Below are 9,463 nucleotides of genomic sequence, written 5' to 3' on the forward strand. Positions count from 1 at the left end.
CTGTTTGCTGCTTTGTAACGGCATTTTAGCAGCTGCTCTCTTAATCCCATGAATTAGTCTGGCAGAAACCTTCCTCATTATGCCTTTATCTGCACAAACACGTCCGTGCTCTGAATCAGCCACAAATCTCTTCACAGTACGATGATCACGCTTAAGTTTTCGTGAAATATCTAATGTTTTCATACCTTGTCCAAGGCATTGCACTATTTGAGGCTTTTCGGCAGCAGAGAGATCCTTTTTCTTTCCCATATTGCTTGAAACCTGTGGCCTGCTTAATAATGTGGAACGTCCTTCTTAAGTAGTTTTCCTCTAATTGGTCTCACCTGGCAAACTAATTATCACAGGTGTCTTGATTTCAGTGATCCAAAGAGCCCTGAGACACAAAACCATCCATGAGTTTAATTCAAAAAAACAAAAAATTAAATCTTTATGACATTTAAATCCAATTTGCATAATAATTTGGAACGCAGAGTTTCTGAATAATGTGCTGCCAGAACAATGGGCAGCCTCCATGTTGCCGCAGCAGGTTGCCAGTAGGAAGCACAGCTCTTGTTTCTAGTTTCTTACCTTATCAGTGATGTAGTCAAATGCTGATTTGCGGAAGTGCAAAAGGAAAACAACTGTGTTATTTGTTGTTTCCCGCCGAATAACATTTGAAAAGTGTCATTCAAAAGGAGATTAAACAGGTTTTTCTGAAGACTTAAAAGGCGTGGCACCATTCGGCGGCGTTGGCCTCGCAGAAGCTGCAGCGATAGGAGCGGTCGATGACGGGAACCGCCATTTCAGCGAGGCCTCGAAATATAACAGTCCTATCCTTTAAATACTCATCACCACATGCGCTCCACAAACCCCAGTAGGAGTATTGTTTTAAGAGGAACCAGAATGAGTTGCTTGGGATAAATCTGCGCTTTCATGTCGAGTATATTTGGTAGATGAGGGGGGGGGTGAGCGTGGGATTTGAATGTGTCGGTCAGCTCAGTCCCGAGCCCACGGGGTTTGTGACGCCATCTGTGCGACGGTCCGGAGGATAATTCCTCCGCAGTGGAGGCTCCGTACAGGCCCCGCCACAGCCAGTGACCAGGATCTGATATATATATTATTTTTTTTTGCGCAACGTAGCCCCGGCTTGATTGACACATTCTGCAATCAAGTCAAAGTGCTGACAGCTGGGACTGATTCCCACGCAACTGTTGTGGTTTAGGGGCGGAGGGACCGAATGAATAAAGAAGGAACGTAACGGAGAATAACAGTCGAACGGGAGACAGGAGGTGAGGAGCGGGGAGGAGGGCAGGGAGACGGGACTTGGATGCCCCCTTTCCCCATTCGACGCCGACGAAAGGCTTATCAGTACGAGCACGGTTGCGGAGGGAAAGCTCCGGCGGAAGGAGGAGAACGGCAGAGAGAGAGAGAAAAACGCTCATTATAATATATATATATCCACTTTGATGATTGGTTTGATGACTCATATCAATGTTTACCTAACTGAAGTGTATGTCGTTAACGTCATGTTAAATACATGCAACCCCTGCGCTGACACTTACATCGGGTGCCCATTGAAACGTCAATCTGAATGTCTGAAATCCGAAAAGCAAAACACGGCATTTGAATGTAGAGCATTTACTGAACATTTGCACATTCCTGCACAAACTGTACCGCTTTACAAAAAAAAATGAACAGCCTTAGTTTACATATGCTTATACATTTCGCTCATATTTTACTTATTGTTTTACATTTATGTTTCCTGTGTGCACCGAACACCAACACAAATTCCTTGTTCGTGTAAACTTACTTGGCAATAAAGACTATTCTGATTCTGATTTAAAGTGAGATGTCCCACTCGCCGGGTTTCTAACCCCGCTCGGCTCGAGGTTGGAGAGGAAAGGGGCTGATAGCGTCTTTCTTTCGCATCGTTCCGCGAGCCGGTCACCAAATCCTGGCCGCAGGCGCGGCGATTTCGATTTACGCGCGTTGGCCTTTCGTGACCGTCGTGACAAGGCCCGTCTGGGTACAGCGCCTCGAGGGGAATCAGGCGAGGGGCGAGCGGCTGTTCCGCCACCCTCCTTTTCCCCAGACAGAGGTGATCAAGGCGCAAGACGACAGGCAAGTTGGAAAAAAATAAAAGGGGTCGCAGCAGCTGATAAATCAAGTTGTATTTCGCTGAATGCAGTATTACGTGGATAATATGGGTAAATGTATATGCCTAAATTGCCAAAGTTACGCTCGGGGCAGGCTTGGGTTATGATGAACCTGAGATGTAAACTGAGCGGCTCTGACTTTGGATCGCCCAAATGGAGCCATGTTGACATTTTAATACGCAACTCTTCTTATGTGCATAATAATAATAATAATAATAGTAATAATAATAATAATTATTATAATATTATTATTATTATTATTATTATTATTATTATTATCATCAATTATAATAAAAGTAATAGTAATAATAATAATAATAATAACAATATTATTATAAATAATAAATAATAATAATAATAATCATAATAATAATAATATAATATAATTTCATGGGAGTATATAGCATGTACAGCCACAATCACAGTCTCACGAGATATTGCATCTCTTGTATACATCAGGGCTTTAAAACTACTCAGATGGGTTTTTTTTGTGCTTTAACTGTTTGTATGCTTCTTTTAGACACTGGAGACAAACACTCTCAGCATCAAAATAATGGGAGTCGTACTTGTTCGACTTTGCACTGACAGGGTTATCTGCACTATTTTGGTATGAAATTATTTTTCTTGTAAGAATTTTTTATTTTTTTTTGCAAATGTTGTCCGCCTATTTTGACAGGTGAATGTTTTTAACTTTGGAAACAAACGTTCCTGCGAAATGTTATGTTTTCCCTTCTCGGGAAGCCTCGCCAGCGCTGATCTGGGGGCGGGTGGGGTGGGAGAACTGCACAGGAAGCCAAGAGAAAGTATTGAAAGAATCTGTCTTAACAGGGTAAGTAATAAAATTAAATTTGTATTTCTAGACCAGACATGTAAGTAGTATTTTATGTTCATTGCCGTTCGTGGCATCTCTTCTGGCCAGCGGACGAGCTGTCCTCGGGTTACGACAAAATCATTTACGTCGCCGTTTATCAGTTTGACTGCACATTTTTATTTATTTTTTGAATTTATCAGCGCGTTCGTAAAACCCATAATATCCATCTGGAGAGTTGTTCAAACCGGGCTTCCAATTTGTATTTTCAAGATTTGAGGTAGCCGCAAATGCGACGACGGCTCACTAACGACAATGGTGGATCGCGTCACCACGAAATACTGACCCGGGGTGAAGGGAGGTGATCATTTTTGTATTTCTCTCCTTCTCCATCGGGTGCTCCTCACTGGTCTTTCACTGACGCTTGAAATGAAGTGTCGCTCCAAGACGAGGACTTAAGACTCTGGGGGGGTTGATTTGGAATGCAGCGCTGGACTCACATACAACCGTCCTAATGAGGGTCACAGGTCACAGCTCAGCCAATCACGGTCGGCTTTGATCCCGGACAATGTCACCGGTTGCAGGAATCCTCAATTTACCCTTTTCCACCCCCCCCCTCCCTCCGCTTTTTTCCGTTACGCCTTTTTTTCCCCTCTCTCCCCGTGACACCGTTTTTGTTTTTTTTTGGATCCTAACGTTTTGAGTGCGGAGACGGTCGACCTCTCTCGTTTGTGAACGTGAGACCTCGCCGTTGTCTCTTATCACGCATCTCCGCTCAGCTGGAGCCGGGATCCTCTCTCTCTCTCTCTCTCTCTCTCTCACTCTCTGCCGGCTCGCCCGCCCGCCTGTGTTCATTTCTTTCTGTTTGTCTGTCTCTTTGCCTCAGCTCTTCCCACATCTAATCTCCCTCTTCTTTTTACAGTCTCTTTCCCGCCCCCCTCTCCCTCTCTCTCTCTCTCCCTCTCTCTCTCTCCCCCCCTTTCGCCTCCCCCTCTCTCCCCCTCTCTCTCTGTCTTTCTCCCACTCGCTCTCTCTCTCCCTCTCCCTCTCTCTCTCTCGCCCCCCTCGCTCTCTCCCTCTCTCTCTCTCTCTCTCCCTGTCTATCTGCCCATCTCTCCACTTCCCTCTCTTCCCCCTCTCCTGATTTCCTCCGTTTTTACAAGGCCTTAGCATTGTGGATTTTTTGGACTAAATCTAATCTAACAATAAAAAATCTTCTGGGATCGGGGTCCCGGAGGCGGGAGCGGCACGAAATCTGGACCGCGGCCCTAATGCGCGTCAAGTTGAGCGTCCTCAATGTTGGTAAAAAAGGGTGGAGGATCACTGCTCCACACGCTCAGATTGTCTTTTTTGCCACCTCTCCCTCCACCCTCCCTGTCCCCACCTCCGCGACACCTTCTCTCCCCCTCCTGTGTTCCCTGTGTGATTTAGTTTAGCTGCTTGGAGGCACTCATCACCCACTTGAAGCTTTAGAGCGCCCCAGCCTTAAAAGGCAGGAACAGGAGCATGGTGATGGGACAGTGCTGGAGGTGGTGGTGGTGGTAGTGTCTGTGTGTGTGTGTCTGTGTGTGTGTGTGTGTGTGTGTGTGTGTGTATGTGACATCAGCCGCTCCTCACTCAGTCCCCTCCAACCCCGTCCCCGACGCTCAGTCTTTTGTCCCCGCCGCTCACCCCGTCCGCGGGTTTGTGCTACGGCGCTCCCCAGGAAAAAAACAAAACGCCGCGTCTCTTCCGGACGTACCGCTCTCCCTTTCTCTCCCTCCCTCGCTTCGCCCCCTCTCTTCCCAGCCCATCCATCATGCACTGTCGCCCGCGGTTGCAGCACCGTCATGCAATTATCTACGTTCATGTCCCGAGATGGCGCTGGCTCGGCTGCGGGCCCGCGCAGGCCCCGTGGCTCAGAGTGCTCCGTCATAATTCAAGCCAGAGGGCGACGTTTGATTGGCTCAAGGGGGCCCCCGCGGTGCGGCGGGGGTCCCTTTGAAGTGCGCGGCGCTGAAAATGTTAACTGTCATTCTCAGACGTTAAGAGTCACCGCGAGAGAATGATGAAGGCGCTAATCACTCTTGAGAGATGCATGCGCTCCAGGCCGACGCGCGGCGCGGGTAGTACCCGTCGTCGGATTGAGTGCGGCTCGCCCGTCCGGGCCGTCCTGTTCTTTTTCGCGTGGAGATGCACCTGGAGATCCACCTGTTGAAGTCCGGAGAGAGTGCGCGGAGGAGAAGCATTCAGACCCATGCCCACCAGCTCGAAACGAACACACGCACACACACACGCACGCACGCACGCACACACACACACACACACACACACAGACACACACACACAGCGGGCCCACTGCCCTTCAACACCAGCATACTTCAAAGAGGCGGCTATCGTTGAGCAGTAACCGGCCAAAAGGCAAGGGCCAGGACGATCGCCCATCTGAAAAGCATTTCTACACATTTTTTTTTTTTTTTTTTTTGTTTCCCGTTGGCAGCATTTCACCCATCAGTCGACATTAAGGGGAAACATTTCTTCTGACAACATTCCTAAGGGACATGTCCCACCCCACCCCCACCCAGTAATTGGGGGCCCTTCTCGACCCCCAATTGAAATGTTTCCACTTTTAACCTTCCTTCCCCGGCTTGGTATGGCAGATTTTTTTGATTAAGATCTTAAGTGATAACTTGATAAGTTGATCAGGGTGCTACGGAGATAAAAGACAATTCATCCGTTTTCTGCTTATTCCTGTTCAGGCTCTGTCAAGCCAGGAGACAGTCTGAGCGGTTCATCGCAGGGTCTCACGCACGCACTCTCACGCACTCGCACGCGCGCGCGCGCACGCACACGCACGCCTAGCCTCCTTGCCATTGGAAGTGGAGGAAATGAAAACACTTGGCAGAAAAGGGAGAACATGCAAACTGCAGGCGTACAAGGTCCCTGCCAAAAAGTTTCCAGTGACTTCATGGCCCTTGTGTCTTTCTCCAGCCCTCTTTCTCCCCCATGTGGTGACAAACAAGTTGTGCTACGAGGCTTTTCCGCAATCTCAACAGCTGTGTATGGTTTTGAGCTGGGAAGAAAGATGTGTTATGGCCTTCTGTTAATGGAATCATGGGATTAGATATGTTTTATGTTTTAGGTATCGTGAGACTCCACTACCGCTGTGCCAGCCCCTCAGCCGTCCTCTCGTTAATGAAAATTAAGACCACATTGACTAAGTGTGTCTCTGTTTGTGTGCACTTGTGTGTGACTGTGTGTTTGTGTGTGTGTGTGTGTGTGCGGGCGGGCGAACGTTTGTGTGCACTTATATGTGTGTGTACGTGTGTGTGTGCGCGCGCGCGCGTGTGTGTGTGTGTACGGGCGGGCGGGCGACTGATTGCTGCCTGGACCTTATTAAAGTAGAAACAGATTGAAGAATGATAATTAGGTCTAATAGGGAGGAATTTCCCCGCTATGTCAAACAGCAGCCACATGACAGCGTTGCTTTTAAAAGTGGCTTCAGATCAATTGGAACCACACACACATAAACACTCATGGACGCAATATAGTATACACACGCAACACACACAGATCATGATGTCCGACCCATCCAAAGCTCTACGCTCGTTTTTAACCCTTCTGTCGCGCTGTGGTCGGATCTGTCCAATTTCCAACATTTTTCTAACGTATGGTTCATTTGCTCTGACATGACGACCGCCGCAGGGCCAAAAAAAACAAAAGAAAAGGATGTTCACAACCTACGGTGAAGAGTTGGTGTTTTACTCCAACTTATAGGACATGACAGGAGAGCAAAAGAAAAAGGAATGAGCGAGAATATATTAAAGAGGAAACTGCGCCCATCTATGAGTTCAGGAGAATCGTTGTGGCACCTGACCGTGTGTCATCGAAGACTAAATCAAAATAGTCGATTAGTTGCCTCTCGTCTTCACTCTCTTCAGAATACGAAATCAATTTTGTTTTGTCTTATGAAACCAATGGTCTAATTTGAGTTAAATGTGGGCCAGACATTTTAAACTACAAATGGAAGTGCATATCTTGCGATAATGGTCATGTATTAAAAGATATGGAAATAAGTTGGTTAAAAGGTATAATGTAGTATAAGGTGCAACTCTAGGATTTTCTGGTTTTGATTAAAGGATTTTAAAGTGCTGACCAAAAACAGGCTGATTGCGACATGCGAGATCTGAACTACTGAAAAGGAATACTTTAATGAAAAGGTTTTGGTTTTTTTCCCCCTGCACATTTTCTGCATATTTCCTCACATTTAATCTCCAAGGCTGTTTTTTAAGCCATGGTTACTGCGAACAGAGACGGAGGGGAGAAATATAACACCGAAGATGGGAGCCTCTCCAATTTATTTCTCGTAAAGTAAAAAAACATAAAGAGGTCTTCAAGTGTGAAAACGTAATCCCCCCCCAGCGCAAATAAACACATAAATAGAACCCACTCACTCAGCCAATTACATCCATGTCGGACCCAGGAACGTTCTCATACTATTTAATCATTTCAGCCTTTCCAAAAGAAATGTGTCGGCCACGTTCTTGGTGAAAATCTTGTTTCCACTAAAAACGGTTTGATGTCATTTTGCATCATGTGTTAAGTTCCAATTTAATGAAATCTCCTCATCCAAGAGGTCACCAGAAGCGGCTGCCTTGGTACAGTGCGCTCTTATTTGGGTTTTTTTTGTGAGCATGTTCCGTTTTTAGTAAACCCATCAGGATAAATTTTACTATCCAAGACACGCCAGCATTCGACTTACCACGCCATCTGATCTGAAACCGGACATCTCGTCTTCTACGGATGTTTTGAACATTTTACTGAGCGCAGCGACAGCTCTCCACGGAAGATTCAGGAAAGGCAAACAGGGAAAGTGTGCACGAGCTTTTGGTTTTTTGACCCTTTTACCCGGTATTCGCCCCGGCGAACGTCTCCTCCCTGGGGAATAAGATAGATGAGCTGCTGCTACTCAGCTGAACCAACAAGGACCTCTCTCTCTCTCTCCCTCTCTCTCCCTCTCTCTCCCTCTCTCTCTCTCTCTCTCTCGCTCTCTCTTTGCGGCACTGTGCTTCACGAAAACCTGGCTCAGTGAAACCACACCCGACTGTGCAATATGGCTACCTGGGTTCCATCTCCATACGGAACGGCGCCTGGCTGACCATCGGTGATAATCGGTGTGGAGCAAAAGACACCCAGGCTCTGTTCTTATAGTTTTGGTTGATTTTAATAGAGCAGACATCCAGAGTTAACAGCTTCTCTGGAATCTACTTTTTCTTGACAAGTACCTCTGTAAGGTCTGTCTCCTGGCTGTAGCACAGTACAGTGCTCCGGACTAGTCCTCCAACGGGTTAGATCTAACGGGTTAGACCTCTAGCCTGCCAGGTATTACAACTGTACAAGATTCTAAAGTTTGCTTAGACTAGGTAGCGAATAGACTCACCCAGCTGCCAACTGTCTCCTTCCTGAAGCCCCCCCTGTTTCAGCCCTGAATTATACCCCCTAAGTAACCCTACAAACTGAAGGATATAACAACCTGAAGGCCACCCCAGTTAACGACAGCTCTATTCTAATGAGTGCCAGTTAGTGTTGTTGCTGGGTGTTAATTTAACAACAAGTATATTATACATCTCCAAAGGAGATGTTTCTAATTTGGGGCTAGGCTAATCATTTAGATCCTATAATGCGCTCTTCCCAACTTTTTACCATCTACAAGAAGTGTACTCAGGCTTAGGTGACTTGTTTCTCTTAACTAAAACAATAACTAAAACTGATACTTTAAATGCAGGTTAAGTATTTAATAAAGCAGTGCAAAGGGGTAATTAATCATTACATGATTCAGATAAATCGTAATTATTGGTGTAGATATAATCAAACAATCAATCTGGTCAAAATCGCCAAAAAGAAAAAGAAAAGAAAAGAATAAAAACATACCCTAATGCCTTCCCTACCCTATTCTAATTTGGCCCAATTTCAATTTGGGAGCCAGCCGAAGGATCTGATCGGTCACCTCCAAGCTGACTTTACCAGCAGGGATGGTAGTAACAATGTCCTCCAGAAAAGCCCACCTCCCAGTACAAGGAGCCCAGGCCTCACTACAGTGGAACAACCGCTGCTCGCTGGAGGGGGATTCAGGTGTCCGAATAATCCAGGGAAGGGTTGGCGTGACATAGTCCTAGAGTCCAAGTTGCCTCTTGGTCCAGCGTTGTAATCCTCTTTCGGTTCTTGTCGTGTCTTCTCCGGAGCAAAAAAATTCCAATGTATTCTGCTCGTCTCCTCTTTTTATAACTTCTGCCAACATCTCTCTTTTACGAACACATTAACGGTGATTCATGCTTCTTTGGAAAACAGCTGCCTTGCTGATGTTACTTGCTGACGTTTTTGTTTTTTTCTGTACATCTGCAAAGATAACGTGTTTTGGTGTTTTTTCCACATGACTCAACCCCCGTGATTTCGTCAACGTTTTTAGGTTTTCTCCTAAAATCGCTGTTCCAGGTCTGCTCACATAAAGCCCCAGATTACATGTACAATTATATTTGGGTGT

Source organism: Zeus faber (genome assembly GCF_960531495.2).
Source record: "Zeus faber genome assembly, chromosome: 10".
NCBI lineage: Eukaryota > Metazoa > Chordata > Actinopteri > Zeiformes > Zeidae > Zeus > Zeus faber.